This window comes from Tamandua tetradactyla, chromosome 4 (genome assembly GCF_023851605.1).
Source record: "Tamandua tetradactyla isolate mTamTet1 chromosome 4, mTamTet1.pri, whole genome shotgun sequence".
NCBI classification, from domain to species: Eukaryota; Metazoa; Chordata; class Mammalia; order Pilosa; family Myrmecophagidae; genus Tamandua; species Tamandua tetradactyla.
Window position 1 is genome coordinate 37,903,987 of NC_135330.1, and position 23,771 is coordinate 37,927,757.

The window sequence follows — 23,771 nt, forward strand, 5'->3', positions numbered from 1 at the left end:
GCCAGCCTCAAGATGGAGGGTTTTGTTTAAGTTGGGAGTCCCTAATGCTTGAGAGAGTATCAGGAATTTCCCAGATGGGGAAGTTTAATAGTTCCATGCTTTTCTCCAGCCCTTCAAGGGACTTTTTTACTATCTGCCTAAAATATTTTGGAATGTATCATGGTATTACATTAAGCTATATAGAATCAACAGATCTCATTTTCTATTCTAGGCTCCATGTATTTAGGTTGTTTAAATAAACTGGCCAGACAGGTTAAGCTATACAGTGTGCCACAGAAAATTTAAATTTTGGACAAAATAAACATCTCTTCTTTTGGCCATACAGAAGTTGAAGTTTTAAAATACAATCAATATCATCCTTTACCCTGTATTCTGATTTCCTTAGTCCCAACAAGATCAGCTTCATTCATATCTTTAATTGAAGATTAACAGTTGTTGTATGGAGTAATGCTGACTTTCAGAACTGCACAACTCTAACTCTGAGTCTCAGGTGTCTCGCAGGTACCCATAGATCCAAGGAACTACCAAGTTATACACAAACAGCACATCATCTCAGAATTTAGAAATAACACTAAAACTAAATAAATGTGACTGTTGAAAGAGCCTACAATCTAGGCCCTAATTTTCTTATAACCATTTTCTAAATGAGACCATAGAATATTTGTCCTTTTGTTTCTGGTGTATTTTGCTCAAATAATGTCCTCAAGATTCATTCTCCTTGTTACATGCCTCACATTTTCATTCTTTTCTATAGTTGCACAATATTCCATTGTATGTATACGCCACAGCTCACTATTCTGCTAATCAGTGGTGGACACTTCGGCCACCTCCATCTATTGGTTATTGTGAATAAAATCACCACAAATATCAGTGTGAGGTGCTTATTTGTGTCCCTGCTATTAGCTCTTCTGAGCATATTCCTAGGAATACAGCAACTTTATATTTAGCCTCCTGTAGATCTGCTGCATTACCCTCCAGAGAATCTGCACCATCCTACTTCCCTACCAACACTGAACAGGTACATCTCTACACGTCTCCTCCAGCACTTGAGTCTTTCTTTTTGTTTGTTTGTTTATTTGCGTCCGAAGTTTTTTATATATATTCACATATCATATATTCTATCCAAAATATGTCTTACAGTATCCTCACTTAGTTGTGCAATGATACTCACTCTCAATTTTAGACAATTTTCATTGCTTTAGAAAGAAAAATAACAGATACACACAGACACATATAAAAGAAAACTCAAAACACCTCATAACCCTTATCCCCCAACTATTTATCCCTGGTATTTATGTGGCATTAGCAAGGAATTGCTGTTAAATATGATCCACAGTATATAATAGGTAATTTTCCCCATATATCATTCTATTATTAACTCTTTGTATGTGTCATACATTTGAAGTAGTTCATGCAAGAACTGTATTATATTTATAGTTTTACTCAGTGAGAAACATGTCTCTAGACAACTCCTTTTCATACTCACCTTCAATAGTCACTATTACTTATAATCCCAACAATGAACTACTATCACCTCTATCCATTCCCAAACATTTAAGATCAACTTCATTAACAAATCTGCACATATTAGGTAACTGCTTTCTCTTCTTTAGCTTCTATCTATCTCTAGGTCCCCTATATTCTGCATTCTATGTGGTTCATATTGTGAAATTCTATATCACAGAATCAGGCTTCAGACTTCTCCTTGGTCTGCTGGGAAATGCAGCAGAAAATAACAGAAGAATGGCAAGGGTCTGTGGCATTTTTCAATGAAAGTTTGTAAGGTACAGAGGAAAGGAACCACTTCATATAAGGAATTGGCAGATGAATTGGTTGCAGAGTTCAGTGCTGCTGAGAGCACATCTTACCAAATGAATGAACTTATGACCAGAAGAATATGAGACGACGAGTCTACAATGCCTTAAATGCCTTAATAACAATGAACATTACCTCCAAGGAGAAGAAAAAAATCAAATGGATGGTTTGCTTACTAACTCAGCTCAGGAACGTCAGAATTTAGAGATAGAGAGACAGAGAAGACTTGAAAGAATAAAACAAATAGTCTCAACTTCAAGAACTTATTCCATAGCACATTGCCTTCAAGAATTTGGTGCAGAGAATTCACCAAGCAGAGCAGCAAGTGAACCGGCTGCCTACCCACCCCAACACCCACTCCTTGACATTGGTCATCGTGAATTCCAGCAAGAGGACAGTGATAGGCTACAATATTTCTTGTGACAAATTTGAGCATCTATTTAATTTGGGCAACATGTTTGAAATCCATGATGACATGGAAGTATTAAAGCGAATACTTTAATCCTAGGCTTGTGGACTAGAATTAGGAGGCTGTTCAGCTGAAGACCTTAAGATGGGGAAAAGTTTGGTACCTAAAACTCTTGAACCTTATGTGACAGAAATGGCTCAGGGATCAATCAGTGGTGTATTTGTTACATCATCTGATTCAACTTCAAAATGGCACAAGGCTTTCTGCCAGTGACTCGACCAATGATGCAGGTAGGATATGAGCTGTGAGTCACTGGCCCTAGGGTGCAGACACCCATGTCTTATGTCTGGGAAGAAGATGATGATGATGACTTTAATGAAAATGACCATGAAGACTGATTTTCCTGGTGTGTAGACTCCCCTTTCCTCAAATTCAGCTTCAGGAAAAAAAGATATCATAGAGAAGCTTGAGGGAACTGTCTGAAAATGTAGAGCTCTCTGTTCCAGCAGCCATGTTTCTTGAGGATGATTGAATAATGATACAGTTGTCACAATGTGACTGTGTGATTGTGAAAACCTTGTGTCTGATGCTCCTTTTATCTACCTTGTCAACAGATGAGAGGAACATATGGAATAAAAATAAATAATAGGGGGAACAAATGTTAAAATAGATTTAGTTTGAAATGCTAGTTATCAATGAAAGGGATCAGTAAGGGGTATGGCCTGTAAAAAATTTTTTTTTCTGTTTGTTATATTTTTCTCTTGTCTTTTTATTTCTTTTTCTGAACTGATGCTAATGTTCTGGAAAATGATCATGATGATGAATATGCAACTATGTGATGATATTGTGAATTACTGAGGTTATGTGTTGGGAATGTTTGTTTTTTGTAATTTTTTTTAATTAATAAAAAAAAAGCTTCCCAAAAAGAAAAGTCTAGGACCATACGGCTTCACATGTGAATTCTACCAAACACTCCAGAAAGAATTAGTACCAACCCTGCTCAAACGCTTCAAAAAAATTGAAGTGGAGGGAAAGCTACCTAATTCATTCTATGAAGCCAACATCACCCTCATACCAAAACCAGGCAAAGATATTACAAAAAAAGAAAATTACAGACCAATCTCTCTAATGAATATAGATGCAAAAATCCTCAACAAAATTCTAACAAATCGAATCCAGCAACACATTAAAAGAATTATACATCATGACCAACTAGGATTCATCCCAGGTATGCAAGGATGGTTCAACATAAGAAAATCAATTAAAAAATAAATAAAATAAAATGCAATGGTGGGACAGGCATAGGATAAGTATTCCCATTCCAGCAGGGAGAAACTGGAAGGAATATAGGGATCATGGATCCCAAACAAATTTGAAACTCAGCAGGGAAAACTTCATTAGATCTTCAGGTCTGAGAGCTATCTGTAGCTTGATTCTTCATCCTCCAGTCCTGATAGAAAGGCAGTTCCACCCCTTCCAAGCACTTACACAGCAGCCGGTCTCTCCCCAGACACTAGGGTATAGCCCCACCCTTTCCGAGAATTGGGATAGTGGCCAGACTTTCCGTGAACATTTGGGGTCAGGCCCCATTATTTCCAAGCATTGGGGTTGCAGACTCTCCTGAACAATGGGGCACAAGGCCCACCCCCTCAAGCACAGGGGCAGATGGCCTTTTCCCTCCAAGCAGAGTGGTGGAACCTGCCTTTCCTTTATACATGGATGAGCCTGCTCTCTTGGTCTGAGTAGATCTCTTCAGTCCAGACCTTGGCTTTCATGGTTCTGCTCTTTCATTTCATCCCTTTTTTTGTCTCTTTCAGTCCAGGCTAGCAGTGGTTCTGCTCATACAAATTTTGCAAAAACCTTGTCAGCTTTGTGTGTAATTCAAGCAGGTCCAAACCATCAAACAACAGAACTTTCCACAGATCCTTCCCGGATGACTGTATTTCCAATCTTGACTTCCACTGAAACAGCTGACTGAATCATGTTCAGACATACCCTCTCTAGCAAATGGTTGTTCAGTTAAACCCTCACAGGGAGCCTAATCCACTGGGGAGTTACTCCCCCAAAGCTCAGGAAGGTCCCTGACAGAGCTGCTTCTGGCCTCAGTCTCAGAGCACACTATCTGGCTAGGCTGAGAATTTCCAAATTCATCAACCACTGTTTCCTTTGTGCTTATGAGTTTAATTTTCAGCTTATCCCTTTCCTCTTGCATTTTATTATACACTGCAAGGAGAAATCAGGTGGTACCTTCCACACTTAGCTTGGAAATTTCCTCAGCTAAATATCCAAGTTCATCATTTTCAAGTTCTGCCTTCCACCCAACATCAGAACACAATTTTGTCAAGTTCTCTCCTTCTTTATAGCATGGATCACCTTTCCTCAAGATCCCAATCACACATCCATCATTTCCTTCTAAGGCCTCATCGGAGGTACCATTAGCATCCATATTTCTAACAACTCTCTTCAAAGCAATTTAGGTTTCATTTATCAAGTGCCTCAAAATTCTTCCAGCTTGTATTCCAGTAGCCATGCTTCTTGAAGATGATTGTATAATGATATGGCTTTCACAAAGTGACTTTGTGATTGTGAAAACCTTGTGTCTGATGCTTCTTTTATCTACCTTATCAACAGACAAGTAAAACATATGGAATAAAAATAAATAATAGGGGGAACAAATGTTAAAATAAATTTAGATTGAAATGCTAGTGATCAATGAAAGGGAGGGGTAAGGGGTACGGTATGTATGACTTTTTTTCTGTTGTCTTTTTATTTCTTTTTCTGAATTGATGCAAATGTTCTAAAAAATGATCATGATGAATATGCAACATGTGATGATATTGTTAATTACTGATTATATATGTAGAACGGAATGATCATAGGTTAAGAATATGTTTGTTGTTACATTTTTAAAAAAATTTTTAAACTAATAAAAAAAGAAAAGAAAAAGATTACATAGGAAGTTTTTAATTTGCTAAATCATACAGTGTCCAAAGAACCGAGCAAAATAGGAAAACTCTACGTTTTAAAACATTAAGTACCCTAAACTTTATCATGCCTTTATTTCTCCTTAAATTATATTAACTATTGTGATTCCATCAAGCTTAGACTTGTTTTTGTTTTTTTGTTTTGTTTTGTTTTTGCTCTATTTTGTAGCAGAAAAGTTACAAAGGTTTTTTTTTTGGTGAAAGTTTTTTGTCGTGCTAGTGCAGCTATGTAAACCATCTTGAAGGCTTGGAATGGTTTATTGCTTATGGTTAAATTCAACTGATTTCTTACAATTTGGAAACTTTATATTTTATAGTTGTTTACATACTTACAAGTGTATAATTTAAAGACATGTACTGAAACAAATGTTGTACTTGTTTCATAAGTATCCTTCTGTAATCTATTATAAAGTTGGAATTAAATACAGAGAATGTTGTAACAGTTTTTAAACTCAAATTTGTCAGTTATTTTTAATAGTTCTTTTTTTTACAAAAAGAAAAAGGAATTTCAGGCCAGGCAGTAGTCTTATTTAAAATTTATTCACAAAACAATTAGCTGCACAGTTGCTGTTAGCTGCTTGTTCTAAAATGATAGCCTTTTTGTTGAAGCACAAATAAACTTTTCTGTAATATTTTATGGAATATAAGGAGACTTTAATTGTTTGGCTTGTTTATGTGGCATTGTTAGTTTTTATTAATAAAACATGCATTTGCATTTAAAAAAAAAACCAATTGACCATTGATCTGGGGTCTATTTCCAAACTCTCAATTCTATTCCTTTGATCAATATGTTTATCTTTGTGCCAGCACCATGCTGTTTTGACCACTATGGCTTCATAATAAGCTTTAAAGTCAGAAAATGTAAGTCCTCTCACTCCACTCTTCTTTAGAATGTTTTTGGCTATTTGAGGACCCTTTCTTTTCTAAATAAATTTGGTAACTAGCTTTTCCAAGGCTGCAAAGTAGATTGTTGGAATTTTCATTGGTATTGTATTGAATCTATAGTAATTTGGGAAGAATTGACGTCTAACGACATTTAGCCTTCCTATCCATGATATAGAATGTCTTTCCACCTATTTAGGTCTTCTTTGATTTCTTTTAACAATACTTTGTAGTTTTCTGTGTATAGGTCCATTACATTCTTGGTTAAGTTTATTCCTAGATACTGATTCTCTTAGTTGCTATTGTGAATGGATTTTTTTTTCTTAATTGCTTCCTCAGGTAGGTCATTACTAATATATAAAAACATTACTGATTTTTGTGTATTAATATTATATCCTGCCACTTTGTTGAATTTATTACCTCATTCATCATAGATTTCTGTGGGTTTTCCAAATATAGGATCATGTCATCTGCAAATAATGAGAATTTTACTTCTTCTTTCTCAATTTGGATGCCTTTTATTTCTTCTGTTTTTTTCTTGCTTAATTGCTCTAGCTAGAATTTCAAACACAATGTTGAATAATAGTGGTAATAGCGGGCATCCTTGTGTCATTCCCTATCTTAGGGGGAAGGTTTTCAGTCTCTCACTGTTGAGTATAATGCTGGCTGTGGCTTTTCCTACATGCCATTTATCATATTGAGAAATTCTTCTTGATTCTTAACTTTTGAAGTGTTTCGTTGGTAAAGGATGTTTCATTTTGTCTAATGCTTTTTCAGTGTCAATGATGATGATCATATGATTTTTCCCTTTTGAGTTATTAATGTGCTATATTACATTGATTGATTTTCTTGCGTTGAACCACCCTTGCATGCCTGGTATGAACTCCACTTTGTCATGGTGTGTAATTCTTTCAACATGTTGTTAGATTCTATTTGCAAGTATTTTGCTGAGAATTTTTGCTTCTATGTTTGTTAGGAAGTTTTCCTTTCTTATAGCCTCTTTACTCACTGCCCTCCCCCCATGTGGGACATGACTCCCAGGGGTGTAAATCTCCCTGGCAATGTGGGACAGGACTCCTGGAATGGGCCGGGACCTGGTATCATGGGAATGAGAAAGCCTCCTTGACCAAAAGAAGGAAGAGAAAAGTGAGACAAAATAAAGTTTCAGTGGCTGAGAGATTTCAAACAGAGTTGAGAGGTTGTTCTGGAGGTTATTCTTATGCATTATATAGCTATCCCTTTTTAATCTAGGTTATATTGGAGTGGCTGGAGGGAAATATTTGAAACTGTTGAACTGTGTTCCAATAGCCTTGATTCTTGAAGATGATTGTTTAACTATATAGCTTTTACAATGTGACTGTGTGATTGTGAAAACCTTGTGTCTGATGCTCCTTTTATCCAGGGTATTGACAGATGAGTAAAAAAACAAGGATAAATAAATAAATGGGGATGGTGGTAAAGGTAAAAAATTGGGTAGATGGAAATACTAGTGGTCAATGAGAGGGAGGGATAATGGGTATGGGATGTACGAGTTCTTTTTTCTTCTTCTTTTGGAGTGATGCAAATGTTCTAAAAATGATCATGGTGATGAGCACATGACTTAGTGTGAGCCATTGATTATATTCCATGTGTGGACTGTATGTGCATGAAGATTTCTCAATAAAAATATTTTTTTTAAAAAAGTTGAGGGGAGATTTGGATTTTCTATTTGGTGAGGGTGTATTTGTGGTTATTTTTCTCTTTGGAGCAATGAAAATCATCTAAAAATGAGAGTGCTGATGATTATATAACTGAGGATAATGTGAGACATGGATTGTTGACTTTGGACATTATACATGATGCCAGATGGATTGAGGAGGCTGAAGGATACACTGACTGAAAAGTAGAATGGTGAACTGTGGTATATACATATCATGGAATATTGTGTGGCTACAGAAAGAAACAAAGTCATGAGGCATGCAACGAGATGAATGAATTTTAGGACGTTATCTGTCACAAAATAAGCCAGAAACAAAAGAACAAATATTGTATGGTCTCTTTTAGAAAATACCTATAAGAAAATTGGGACCTAGATTGTAAGCATTTACTGCAGTCATGTTTAGTCCAGAGCTATCAATGCTAATTCCATATTTTGAGATGTTGTGCTATATATGTATAACCTGGTGTCTCCCTGGAACTTTGGCTGCATGTGGGACACCTAAGACTCAAAATTGGAGTTCTGCAGTTCTGAAAGTCAGCACTGATACAAAGAACAACTGTTAAAGAAATTGAAAAAGAGATCAGGCCTCAATTAGCGATAAGAGAATAAAGCCAATCAGGTCGGGATTGAAGTAAATCAGAATACAGCAATAAAGAGGATTTGTATGTAAGAACTTTACCTACTGCATGAGATCAAAGAAAGAGAGGTTTATTTTGTCCCAAACCTAAATTTTCTGTAGCACATAATCTAACTCAACTTGTCTAGATAGTTCATTTGGACAACCCAAACACATGGAGCCCAGAATGGGATCTGGGTTTGTCATCCCATATAGTTTAAGGTAACACCCTGATACCTCCAGAGTATGCTGTGCAGTTAATTAAAAAGTGTTGGCAAAGTCCCTTGAGGGATGGGAGGAAAACTATGGAACTATTAAACTTTACCACTGGGGAAATCCCTGATACTGTCTCAAACATTAGGGATTCCCAAGTCAATAGGACAAGCCCTTGTTCTTGAGGCTTGATCTTGTGATGCTTATTTCTGTAGCACAGGCACTCAGTCTACCTATGGTTATGTCTGAGAGTTACTTCCAGAACGTCTTTTAGTTGCTCAGATGTGGCCTCTATCTCTCTCTAAGCCCAGCTCTGCAAGTAAGATCTTCAACCTCCCCAATACCTCCAAACAGAGCCAAACAGTGTACTCTGATTATGTGGCCTTTCTGTTTTTCCTTTCTTTTTTTCACTTCATTTTTGAATTTGCCTATGTTTTGTATTACCTAGTTCCAAGTTTGGTCAAACACTCCAGCGGATCTGCCACATACCCAGCAGTACTTTTTCCAAATGCACAAGCACATCACATAATCTCTGAGCTCCATTTTAATTTTCCTAGACTCCTTTTTCCCAAAGTCTACCATCCTCTTATCCCAATCTGGACTGATTGCCCACAAGCACTTGTGTATAGTAGCCATCGAGATGGACCATTCCTTTATCATTTCTTGTGGTAGGTGCCCTGTTTTCTGGCTCCTATGTGTATTGTTGAGGATTTTAACAGTCCATAGAATATACTTTTGCCCAAAGAAGATTATTTGACTGATAGAATCCTTGAAAAATATGAAGAAAGAGTTTCTAGGCTGAGATTCCAGGATGTCTCCCACAGCCCTACCAGGCAACTAAACTGTCAAGATAGCTGCTGCGTCTGCCATGGTCAGGGAATGCTGAATCAGCCGCCCAACGTCCATCATGCCCGTCTTCCATATTTAAACTTCCAACAGCAACATATTCCCCTTAAGATAATATGACTACACTGTGTACAAATGAAAACATCCTTACTATCTCCTCAAGAGGAAACACAAAACCTTGGTCCCTGCCTCCATCTCAAGGTAAGTTTTTTCCTCTTCTAGTTTAGTCACAATCTCCTCTTCATAACTTGTAACACGTGAACTAAATAAACTTACTACCACCAACACACCCTAAATAAAATAGGAGGGGAAATAAAGAGAGAAAAGGAAATTGGTCAGTATATGTATATTTTATATATATATATATATATATACACACACACACACACACACAATATCTTATATATGTATAATACATAGTATATACACAACAGAAAAACGCATACATGGATACTACTGACCAGTTTCTGTTACTGATCATGATGAATAGCAAGTATTTACAACGTCATACTTCCACAATTCATTCCATATTCCTTTTGACACCAGTCAGCCTCTTGGGTCCAGGAATTTTACCTGATAGGGTGATCTAAACCTTTATTCTTGAGATGTCTGGGCCTTTGGCAGTCTTACTTGTATTGAGTTGTTTGGTTTTTCATTACATATTAGCACTAGACATAGCAACAACAGGAGGCACTTCAAAAGAACCCCTGATTTCTAGTCATACTCTTCCTTGGCACTACATGTGATAATCACCACCAGTCACTTTCGCTAACAAGGTAACTCCCCTTTGGCCTATAGCCAGGTGGCATGAGGCCAACATGGCCAGGTAAGAATCTTAAGGTCCCATTTAATGGAACCACTGTTGTGTCCTCTGGTGGAAATATTTTCATTTGGGCACCAAGACCTCTCAACAAGCAGAGCCCAGAGTTGAAGAGGTAGGAAGAAAAATTATGCAAATGGGTCCTAAGGTATAAAATGAGATATGCCACTCCCACTCTTTTGGTTCCTGGAGCTATGTATTCTGGCCATGGTTGAAACTGCATCACCTACTGATCACTTTTTGACCGTGCATACCATAAGTCTAAAAGGTGTTGCCACCCAGCTGGAAGACAACTGAATCTCAAACACTATTCTATAAGGTCAGCTGCTCTGGGGAGATAAGGACATGGTGAGATCAGCATATCTCACTGGTACCAGTTCAATTATTTGCTTCTTTTGCTGTGAAATAAATTATTTGGACAGAAACAATATTTGTAGGATACTATCATAGGAATTAAAGATTTTTGGCTAACCCATGGACAGTATTGCTGACAGGGCATGGTAAATAGTAAAGGGATATCCACACTCAGAATGTTTATCTTGCCTCCACCATAAATGAAAAATATTACATTTTGGACCTATGTTAAGGGCTCAGTGTTATTGCCACTGCACTGAGCAGTGATTAGCACAGTTGTCCCCAGTGTGTGCTCTTTATTATGCAATATTAGCCACCTGGCTGCCCAGAATAAAGACAGTGCTTCCCAGCTTCCCCTGCAATGTGAGTGTGTAATTAAATTCTAACAAATAGGATGTGAGCATAAGCAATGTACAAGCTCCAGTACATGCCTTTAAAGGGAAAAAGTGGGCTTCCCCTTCATTTTTTTCTTGATCCCTTCTGGCAAAAAAATGTGGACCTTATGGTGGCAGTTCGAGTAGCTCCCTTCAGTCATAAAATGAAAGCTGCACTTTGGCAATGGTAGAAAAAGCAAGCAAGAAATAATCTGGATCCCTAAAATTGCAAAGCTGCAAAACTAACATGGATCACCCTTTGGGATTTTAACAGGAGAGAGAAATAAACTTCATTCCTATTAATTTTGTCTTAATCATAGTATTTTCAGCCTAACCTGTATAGGCACTTAGCAGCAGCAATCACTAAATCAGCCTCCATAAGTGGAAGCTCATTTTGTTAAGTCCGTACATAATCTCTATTCTTGCCATCATGGCTAATTTGTATTTGAGCCCATTAAAAAATGCATTGGAGTGGCTAGAGAAAGAGGTTAACTGACATCCACAGAGCAGATCAACTTGTTCACCTAATTATTCAGCACTTTCTCTTCAAGGTAGTGGGGGTGGGGGAGGTGGACATTGGATGATCATTTACATGGGAAATAAATATACTCACATTCTGAATCTGGTCTGAGAGGTTCATATATATAGTTTACCCAAATCTTCTGTTTCCAATTCTCCAATCATGCATCCTTCCCAAGTCCCTCATCATTCAGCGAAACCATTTGAGAGTACCTATAAATCACTTGTTGACACACGTGGCATCTGCTCACCAAGTAAGTGAAGGTATACTGCTATTCCAGTTAGTGAAAGTAAACTACTTCTAGTGTTCTTGGCTTATTGAGATAAGACAAAATATGCATATATTAGATTAATATCCACAAACAAGATGTGAGATTTCCTTGATTTAATACAGTAAAGAGTTCTCAGCTACAATTGTCAACTATTTCTGATTAAGCTTATATCAAGACCTATTTGTTTTTGGCACAGGCCAAAGTCAACCTCAATGGAGATAAAATAGGGATTACTAATCTTGTTAGTCACAAGTCTTTTCAGATCTTTCAAGCACTAATTTCTATGATTCTCCCAGGAATGCAGTATTGGTTTTGGTTTGCTATTTTGATTGGGTCTCTAGGATCCATTAATGACTGTGGAGGTTCCCTGAGAATAAAACCATACTGATTGGGTGGGCCACGGTGACTCAGCAGGCAAGAATGCTTGCCTGCCATGCCAGAGGACCTGGGTTCGATTCCCGGTGCCTGCCCATGTTAAAATAAATAAATCAATTAAAAAAAAAAACATACTGATTATCCCTCCAGCTCCACCATCTGTTACAATAACCATGCCATTTTTGCCTCTGAGGTTAGGTGCACTATTCAGCCTCTGCCACTCCAAGATTCCATCATCCATTGAAATTAAGGAGCCTATTTCAATAGCAGCATCACCTTCCTTCATTCCCAGCCTACAAGGTGCATCCACCTCAACAACTCTGAAGAATAGCAATGCTCCCTTCACCGTTAACTTTTCATGCCCAAGCATATTGAATATCCCTTGTTATTTCCTAAGAAGACAGTCAGGAGGTTGTTAACCCGGTCAGATATGATTAACCCATTCCAATATCCATATATCTCTGAGCCTTCGGATTTGTTCTTCTGTCTCTGTCTAAGAGTCCTTGGGATAGAACCATCTCTTGAGGGAATTTTTGAAATCTGTGGGAGCATAGGGTATCATGGTGACTAGAGATGCTACTAGTATTTGTTGGCAGGGGACAAGGAGGCTAGTTGCCCTGCAATACGTGGGACAGACTCACTTCATAAAGAATTGTCCTGCATCCTGAATAACATTTAACAGTCCCCTAGACATTAAAAAAAACCTGCATATAATCATCTCAACCTAAAAACAAACATCATTTAATATATAAGCACAAAGTATTTTTGCAAGGGTAGCAGTTTTTTTGTTTCAGAACATTACCAATAGTTGTGTCATCATTTTGGAAAAGTCACATCACTGACTGCAACACTGCCTGTGGAATTTTATCTTCAAAACACATCTGTATAAATCTGCATTTGTAGCTATTGTACTCAAGGTGATCCCACATCTAGATGCAGACATATGATTATTTTGCTGTGTTCTAGTAGAGTTGTGCCTAAGCATTCATACATTGAAATAATAATACTTTCTTTTTATTTCTTCTTATGTTACTATTAGGGCCTTATATTGATTTTTTGAAATAATATATTTAGCTAGGTTAACTATGAATTTCAAGGGACATTAAGTCTCATAGAGTTGAAAAGTACTGTTTAATATTCAAGGAATTTCTGGTATCTCAGTTTAATTCAGCATAGATTACTGTTAAATCCAAGCAAACAATTTGGCCTATTCTCACATGCTTGGGTTAGTTCATTGAATCCAGAATCTCTCATGAATATATGTCAATCAATAAATTCATCCCAATCTAAAATTATATCCTTGTTTCCTGGTCTAATACTCTAAGAATAGATTACCATACATATTCATCAGGACTTAGAAAATATAAATAAGCATTTAGACACTGGCAGCCTGCCTGATGATTTTTAACTTCTTGTAACCCCCTCCTTGAGGAGTACTACAGCAAGTATTATATCTGCTAAGGCCTTGCCTTCAATGGACACTTCCTTCAAGGTAATCCCAGGTAGGAATTTCAGTATTTAATCACCGGCTGCTTCGACTGCCAATGTCCCATCCTTTGCTCATTATATTTTTCTAACATAGTTTCACAGACCACATGTCTTCTTACATTTTATGGAAGAGGCCAAAAATTGAAATTTTCTTCTGAATAATGCTGTAAATGATTTTCAGAAGTATGTTGTTCTCCATGGTTGTATATTCAGTCAACAAATATTTGTAAAGAATTTATTATGTCTAGGTACTAGCTAGGTGCCAGAGCTATGAGACTGGCATTATCCCTGCTTGCCAGTTAAATGCCAGTTGCCCGGCATTTTAAAGTTACTGTTCCCTTCTCCTTGTTCTTTTTTTTTTTTTATGGCACACACTTAGTTTTTATTTCTTTCCTCATTTCTCTGTAAAATGAAATCTTTCTAGTCTTTATGTTTGTTGATAACAGATGAGGTATATGACTTGCCCTGCCAAATTGAGTGACACTTGAGTGAGTCCTTTTATCTAATTCTAGATTATGCCTTAGGATCTGCTAACTTAATTCAAAGAACATGCATATACTAGGTACAAATTTTTGTGTTAGGAGGTGTGGCAAAAAGCAATAATAGTAATAATAGCTAAATAGCTACCACTTACTGAATGCTTAATAAACATCCATCACTTTTAAGTACTTTGCATGTATAATTCATTTACTTTTGGTCCTAGTTCTCCAGGCTGTTATGACAAATACCATACAATGAGTTGGCTTAAACACAAAGTATTTATTAGCTCACAGTTTTTGGAGGCTAAAAGCCCACATTCCAGGCATTGGCAAAACCGTGCTGTCTCCTCCAAATCTCCAGTATTTCGGTGCTGGGTTGCAGCAATCATAGGGCTCCCTGGCTTGCATCTCTGCCTGTCAAATGGAATCTCTCTTTTTCTTCTGGTTTCCACTGACTTTCAGCTCTTCCTGTGGCCTTCTCTGACTTCTGGTTTCTTCTTTTTATGAGGTTTCAAGTAATATGGATCAAGACCGAACCTGATTCAGTTGGCCACACTTTAACTAAAAACAGTGTCTTCAAAAGGAACTATTTCTACAAGTTCACATCCACAGGAATGTGATCTAGGAATAAGAACATGCCTTTGCAGAGTTACATAATTCAATCTACCACAGTCCTCAACCACCTCTTGAGGTTTTGCTATTATTATTCTCATTTTACAGATAAGGAAACTGAGGCAGTAAGTGGTTAAGAACTTACTCTAGGGCATACAACCAGTGTGGATTTAAATATGGGTGGGCTGAATTCAGCACCAACTCTTTTAACTACTTCCTTATGAAAAAATGAAGATATCAATTTGAGAAAAGTTTCAACCAAGATTTTAGATGTTTCTTAGGACAGTTGGTTCAGGTAACGTTTCTGTTGATTTTTTTCTCCCATTTCTTTTATCCCCGTCTAGTGATTCACTGGACCATTCAGGGAATCATACTTCTTTATGTTGGCATTTTGATCTTATTGTTTATCTTCCCTACTGAATTGGGGAATTCCTTGAAGACAGGAACCCTAGATTGTTTATTTTTATCTTCAGCACCTAATATATAATGAGGACCACTAAATATAAGGACTAATGAATAAATATAAATATTTATATATGAATAAAAATAAATATTGAAAATAAATAGGAGCAATTATTCATACTTAGTGTTTATGAATACATTTCACGTAAGGGCACAACAGTGTTTTGAAGCCTTTGATTGAATAAGTCACAAAAAATAAAGAGAATAAGTCACAAAAATATAGAGAGTTAAATAATTATCCTTGCTCCACAATCAAGGAACTTACTTGTCAAAAGGTCAAGTGAATCACTATAAGTTACAAAGTAAGTCAGCAGAGAGAAAAATATAACCAGAGTTTTTCTTATTGCAAAAAAAAGATCCTGCCCAAACTAGATAAAGGCAAATAAGAATACCAAAAAAAAAAAATTCATAACAAAGATGGTTTATCAAACACCAAGCAATATTTAAACACATAATATTAACTTATAGTAAATTTATATGTAAGTTATTTTACAAAGTAACTATAAAGGTCACATTTAGAAACTTCTTTCCATGCTATTTTTGTTTTATACACATTATTTTAGTAATAAAGGCTGTATCCTCCCATGAGATCTACAGGACGGATATGAGATAAGCCACAGATGAGTTAACTTGTTTTGGCTTGAATAAGGAAATGTGGTTGCTCCAGATGCTTCCATGCGCCAAACACATCGCATCTAGTAGGCAGTGGAAACTGGACTACCGTAAAGAAAAGGTTGTTTTTAACTAACAAAGTCTACTCTTCCAGTGTTTCTGGAGACAAGGATTATTTTTTAAAGAAAAATATTATACAATATAAAGATAGATGAATACTTAGTAAACAAATCTCTGCAAAGGATAAACTTGAATTTGTAACTGCAGAAACGGTTATTTACTCTTAAAACTGTTTTCAGTAACCGTTTTCTTGCCTTTGTTAACGGCTTCACCATCCATTGAACTGACTGAACTAGAAACCTCAAATTCCATTGCCCACAGTTCCTTCTCTCTCGCCCTCACATGTTAATGGTTTTCCAAGTTCCGCTCCTTCTATCTTCCAACTAAATATAACTCCAATGCCTCCTCCAAGGTTGAGCCTCCTCACCTCTGCCTGGACTGTGTGTCAGCTTCCTAAATTATTTCCCTGCCTCCAGACTCTCCTCTTTCTAGTCTTTTCTTCACAAATCTGATACAGTCGTTTGCTGACTTAAAAATAACTTCATTCCCTCCTTGCAATTAGTTTATATTTTAAATATATTTTTACATTTTTTCCCTTTCCCTTTGTGACAAATTATTAACTTACTTAGAATGATAATATATATAAGAAGCTTTTGGTACAGAATCTCTGTTTGGGATGATAGAAAAGTTTTGATAAAGGATGGTGATGTTGGCAGCACACTGTGAACATAATTGACAGCACTGAATTATATAACTGAAAGTGGTTACAAGGGAAACTTTAGGTTATACATATAGTACTAGAATAAAAAATTTAAAAACCTGTAGGATTGTATAACACAGTGAACCCTAATGTAAACCATGAGCTATAGTTAAGAGTACTATTATAATAATATTCTTTCATCAATTGTAACAAAGGTACTACACCAATGCGGGGTGTTAATGTGTGTGTGTGTGTGTGTGTGTGTGTGTGTGTGCAGGTATTATGGAAGCTCTGTATTTTCTCATCATTTGTCTATAAACCTACTGATACAACTTACTTCTCTGATAAAAAATATGTATGTATAAAAAAGAAGAAAGAGCATCCTTCTATGCTATTCTTGCATGTATAATGTATTTAGCATGTCTGTGTATATACAATTAATTATATGTATTTTTATATATAATATAGCTCTGTATCTGTTGCAGAGACCCTTGCTCCTCCCTGAACATTCTCATGATGCTCCCATTTCCCAGCTCCCTTGCAGTGAGGGAGGGTCATAGGACTTCCTCTGGTCAGAGGGCAGTGAGTAGAGGTGAGATGTGCCGCTTCTAAACCAAAGCACCCAACAACTCATGTGTGATCTGCAACTGTCTCTTTGTTTGTTTGCAGCTGGGGGAGCCTTGTGACAACATGGCAGAATCTCAAGGTAGAAATGATTTCAACTGACGACATGCAGGGGAGCTGATGCACCTGAACCTACATTAGATTTCATGTAAGCAAGAAATAAACTTTTGTTTAAGTTACTGAGCTTTAAGGATTGCTATCACAGCATAGCCTTGCCTATACTGACCCATTCAAAATATTCCACAATTTTACTTATCCTTTTATCATACTGAATTGTAATAATGTATTAATTATTTTTCTCCTATACTGTGAACCCTCAATGTCAGACACTGTGCCTTCTTTGGAATCTAACACAGTGTCATAATCAAAACCAAACTTGCTGAAAATTGAAACTTTATCTTCAAACTTGCTCTCCCTCTAGCATTTCCTATTTCAGTTAAGGGAATCTCCATTACCTCAGTCAATCATTACAGAATCTGGGAGTACCTTCCTTATTGTCTTCTTAATTTTCTTAAGTCAGGAAACACCTTGGAGGTTCTTGTTCTACTTCCTAAGTATGTCTTGAATGTTTGGCACACATTTCTCCATCTTATCCTCATCCATATCTCGTTGGGGCTGTAGCACCAGCTTTCTTAAATGGTCCTCTTCCACTGTTTCCTTGTGATCATTTTTTATTTAATAAAAGAGAAATATTTTTAATGCAAATATGATCATATTGCTTCCATGGGTAACCCTTCAATAACCTTGTGGCCTTAGTATTTCTTACATCCTAATTTCCATCTTACTTTATTGTAATTGTTTATCTAAACTGTTGTCTTCGCCATTAGCTTTTAAGTGTGTTTAGGGTACAGCACCTGTTTTGCCTGCTTGTCACTATATTTCTAGGTTCTGGGATAAAACAGGCAGTGAATAAGTATTTGTTGAATGAATGGAAAATAATAAGTGATCAGTAAGTGATTATTGAATAGAAAAGCCACCATATACTCATATACCGTCAAACAAATAGGAATTTCCAATACATTCTGTAATGTTTTCTCAATACATATTTTTCCTCACATTGCCCATTCATTTCCTTAATACTGACCCACAGTCCTTGTAATCTTTAAAATTTAATCCATGGCTCATTTAGTCACTCATTTTGGGGAAAGAATGTACTTTGCATATTCATTCTTACACACTTACATATTTGAGTCACATGACATCATTAAAATTGTATATTATTTTTAAGAAGTGTTTGAATACATTTTGCATACGTATACCCTATCTTCTTGACTAAATTATAAACTCACCTAGAATTGAAATTGAAACCATGCCCTCTTTTGAAACTCTTGCCTCCTCTTCAACTCCGAACCTTCCTAGAGCCTAGCATTGTGTTCTGCATATAGAGATACTTAGAAATGGTGATTGTAGGATTGGCAACGCTTAGTCAAGAAGAGCAAAAGATGGACAGAAGAAATGCTCGGTAGACAGATCATTGGAATGGATTCCTGACTTTGCCTCAGGGTAGGAATGGACTTTGTGCTGGTTTCTAGGGGTAGGGTCAGAGCCATAAGATGCCTCGTGTTCATTTTCTGAGTTTTGCTGAGCTCTATCCCAAGATGCATTTTTTCCCAGCAACTCAGCCAATCACACTGAATGGACTCTTGCTATACAAAGGCACCTTAAAAACCACAAATGGAGAAGAAAGTTCGGTTCCTCTAAGTTATTTCATATTCACTGAAAAAACTCACAATGTCCAAAGTAAACTGCATTTATTCCTTGGAAATCAGCCAGTGTTAAGATCTAATTTAATTTGTATATATTTTTTTCTTACATTTCCCTCCCACCTCTTATTGACATAAATATTTAAAACAAAATAAAACAAAAATAACTTGCTTTTAACTTCAGCCAATCTGGAATATAAAAGCCATATGGGGCAGCCACAGTGGCTCAGCAGGCAGAGTTCTTACCTGCTGTGCCAGAGACCCGGGTTCGATTTCCAGTGCCTGCCGATGCAAAAAAGAAAGAAAGAAAAAAAAAAGCCACGTGAATGAAATTAGTCACACCTGTAAATGTATTCTTTGCATACCACTGACTATTGCTGAGTTTGTCTGTGCTAAGAGGGACTTCTCCTTGGCTGTTGTGCTGTAGCAGTGGGAAACACATTCCATTTTCTGTAGTTCCACTGCTGCCATGTAATTAATATCTCAGATGATGGGATAAGACTGATCAAGAGGTCAGCCTGATAACAATGATTCTTTCATGCACTCAACAGACATTATATGATGTTCTTATAATGAGCTGTCTTAAGAAGGAAGTGCCAGAATAAGAAATATTCCAGTATTACAGAATAATGGAAAACTATCCTATTGCTTAAAATGATCCTATAAACAAAATGAGTGAAAAGTACTGTTCTCAGTTCTACATCTTTCTCCTATGAGAATGTTCAGGTGCCATGTAGGCTCGGAGAAGAAAATCTATTCTTGCAATAACTGACATTAAACTTTAGATAGCTAAAATTACAAGATTTTAGAACTGGAATCAACCTTGGAGCTACAGGTACAGAGTTTTAGTATTTTTTCGTTCTAACTAATACTTGAGCTTTACCGAGTTACTGAGGAGTTATTTTTATCGTTGTATTTAGAGGGAAGTAAACATTAGATTGTGACAAACTTTGGAATATTAAGATTAATCTATTCCCTCTACGTTCCATAACCTTTTAAGAAAAAAAAAAAAGCAGGATCATTTTCATTTGACAAAGGCAATATCTTAGATATCTGAGTTTTTCAGGTCTGCTAAAACCTGGAAGGCAGTTTTTTTTAACAATTTAAAATTCTTTTTTAAATTTTTTTCCTGAAGTACTTCTGGCTATTGGATGTTGCCATGGTACCACTTTCCAGAATACTCCCCTGCCACCTTTTTTTCTTTTTAAAAACATTTTTCTAGTTTTTGTTTCTCATGCTGAAGCAATTTGCTTTGACCTTGCTGGGCACCCATGGGTCCTCATTTGTGACACACTCAGAAGGAGTCTTTGAAGGTGTTTGTCTTTCTTTTCTGTTCAAGGTGGCCTATGAAATATTTTTGTTAACTTGGATTATGTTGTAGTTATCACAATTATATTGTATCCCTGCTTTATAGACTGGATTATTTTCTTTACCAAAATTGCAATGATCTCACTAGGGTCCTTTCTATTCAGCCATTCTTCGCAGACAGATCAATGCTGCAGCTAGCACAAATGTTCAGATGCTATTAAAAAAACAAACAAGCCTTATGTCTGAGAAGTTCCACTGAACTCATGTAAACTGGCCATCCAAAGGGCCATCCAGCTCTTAAAAGAAAATGTCATCCCTGCATTCAGTGATTTCTCTGATGTTGAATTACTTCCTGGGATGGCTTTTCCATAAAATCAGTTTGAGTCAGTATTAAGCCTTACTTTAGAAAAGTAAATCCACTATGATTAGCAAACAGGGTATAGTGAACACACACTAAAGATCAAACGTGAAAGCTTAGTAGAAAACTATCATTTCTTCTTTGGACTATGTTCAAAGAATTTAAAACCCTAAATCTGAAATTTGGGAGCATAACACCTAAAGGCAACAACTTTCCATTATACTTTAAAGACTTTAATTAATGTATAATTCACTTTCAAAATGTGATAAGTGGGGGAAAGATTGTTTGGCTTTGCCGCCATTAACTTACTTGGTGATGAGGTGACACTCCCTGTGGACTTGAGTGAAAATGACCCTTCTCTGGGTCACCTGGAACTGACACTGAATAAGCCTTGTCAAACTACAATGTGTTTTTGAAGTCCTTAAATGGTTTAACATTAAAGTTTAACTTTTAAACTTTAGTGATTCAGGAGGCTCCACTGCAGAAATAACCTTTGTGCTCTACTTTAGGGCAAATTGAATGTCTCCTTCTCTCAGCTGATTTTATCAATAGCAGTTATTTCGTTTTGCCAGAGGATTTGAGCTAAGTATATAGTGTGTATTGTTGTATAATGATGCTTGTCTTAAATATGACTGTTTGTTGGTTATTTCTATTATACCTTAAACTGTAAATTTTAAATATTAAAAACTAAAAAAAGACTTTTTGGAGACATGACGTATGAGCAAAGCATCCATTCAGAGATAAAGATTGCAGCATTTCTGCATAATCATTAAACTCAGGTGAATGTTCATGTGTAATTGATCGTATAAGACACATGTGAGTCGATATGCATGACACTAGCCATGTCTTTGATAATCCTTATAGTTTGCATTGTAATGAGGCCTCAGACTCTGGAGCCAGGCTGTTGGTGTTCGAATCTCAGCTCTGCCCCTTACCAGCGCTGTAATCTTGTGTAGGATACTGACACGCCCCATGCCTCTGTTTCCTCATCTGTAAAATGGGATGGTAGTAGAAGTACCAACTCAAAGGGCTGATGCAAAGATTAACTGAGTTAAAATATACCAAGCACTATGGATGTGTAAAACATTCCAAATATGTGTCTGTTGTTATCACTCACACCAGTTAAGAGAATTGGCTGTATTGTCAGACTTCCTGGGCTTAATTCAGGCTCCATCAGCAGTTGAATGGCTTTGGATAAGTTACTTAGTATTTCAGTTTCTTTATCTGAAAGTGGAGATAATCATAGACATGAGGGTTAGTTGAGCTATTAGAGATAAAATGCTTAAAAGAGTGGCTGGCATGTAATAAGTGCTGAGTAAATATTAGCTATGGATAGTATTATCACCTTAGGGATCCTAAGTTATATTCATGTCTTCTAAATACTAAGTGAAATATAAAATGATAAAAATGATATAAAATAAAACATGATATACCCTACTTCACCAGTGTGGGGAATTACTTAAATTCACATATTTTTAGTAGTAATATGACTTCAGACATCTATCATCTTATGAGAATGTCTTTCTTTCTCTGGGTCCCCATTGTTTAGGGATTGAATCATTGCACCCCATAAAGTCATGTTCAAATCTTAATCTGTGTTCACAAATGTTGTGAGCCTATTTGTAAATAGTATCTTTGAATATGTTTCGGTGAGTCAGAGTGTGGACTCATTTGTGAATAGGATCCTCAAAGAGCCTATTTAGAAGATGCCAAATTGAATCAGGGCAGGCTTTAATCCATATTACTGGCGTCCTTATAAGCAAAGGAATTGGATGGAGGAGAAGTCAGAAGTTCATAGAAAGGAGAGGAGCAGGCACAAGGAGAGACAGACCACTGTGGGATGGAGGCAAAGATGCAAGTCAAGGAAGCACAAGGGTTACAGCAAGCCAGCACCAGAACTCAACAGGTTCTAACTGAAAGCATGGCCAGCCAAGACCTTGATTTTGGATGTCCAGCCTCCCAAACTGTAAGATAATAAGTTCTTGTTGCTTAAGCCAACCAGTGTGTGGTATTTGCCATAGCGGCACTGGCAAACTAAGATACTGTCTCATGGTAAATTCAGGAACCCAGGGGATATTACTCAGTCCCAAGCTGTCCTCTCCTCAACTGTCTAGCCTCCTACCCCCTCAAAGCAAACAAACAAAAATAGGCCCAGATTCCTTCACTGATAAATTCTTTCAAACCTCTGAAGATGAAATAAAACCTAAAATAATTCTTCTAGAGAATAGAAAAAGAGGGATACATCACAGTCTGTTATATAAAACCAGCATAATCTTGATGCTAAATCCTAATAAGGATATCAAAGAAAGGAATATTAGGGGACCATTTCTCTTATTAACATAGATGAAAAATCTTAAATAAAATATTAGAAACCAAATCCAGTGACAAAAAAGAATAATAAAACCTAACCAAGTTGGGTTTTTTTCAGGAATGCAAAGTTGGTTTGGCATTTGAAAATTAGTCAGTATAATTTATCACTGCAGTAGAGTTACATATCCAGAAAAAAACACGCTCTTCATCTTAACGCACTCCTGTGGGTGTGAGCTCATTGTATGTAGGACCTTTTAAAGATGTTTTTGGTAGAGGTGTGGCCAACTGAGTCAGAATGAGTCAATTCTATTACAGAGGGAAAGCCTTGGGAAAAATCAAGAAGCTGGACATCAGTGAAATCAATCACTAAAGAAAGAAGAAGACACCATTATGTGTCGGAAAAGCAAAGGAATCCCAAAGATTGTCAGCCAGCCAGAAGTTACCAACCCTGGGAGGGAGCAAACCTTCTACCCTCTGAAACCATGAGCCAATAAATTCCTGTTAAGTCAACCCATCATATGATGTTTGTTTTAGCAGCTAAGAAACTAAGATAGCTACCTTAACAAAATAATATCATATGATATGAGTAATAGAAAAGTCATATGAGCATTTCAAATAAAATTCATAACCAATTTTACATTCATTCATGACTTAAAAAACTCTTATCAAACTAGCAATTCAAAGGAAATTCCTTAATCTGATAAAAGGGAAATAGGGAAAAGATACAACAAAGGCAAAACTTAGTGGTGAAATGTAGAATAACTACCCTCTGAGACGAGGAAGATAAAGATGTCTACCATTACCACCTTTATTCAACAATGTCCTGGATGTCCTAATCAGTACAGACAAGAAAAAGAGATAAAAGGCATTAAAATCG

At 36.6% G+C, this 23,771-nt stretch overlaps 1 pseudogene; it reads left to right on the forward strand.

The window, feature by feature from the left end:
* The first annotated feature begins 1,712 nt into the window (after nucleotides 1-1,712).
* Nucleotides 1,713-23,771, forward strand: part of LOC143680212 (transcription factor Dp-1 pseudogene) — a 43,168-nt pseudogene continuing 21,109 nt past the window's right edge.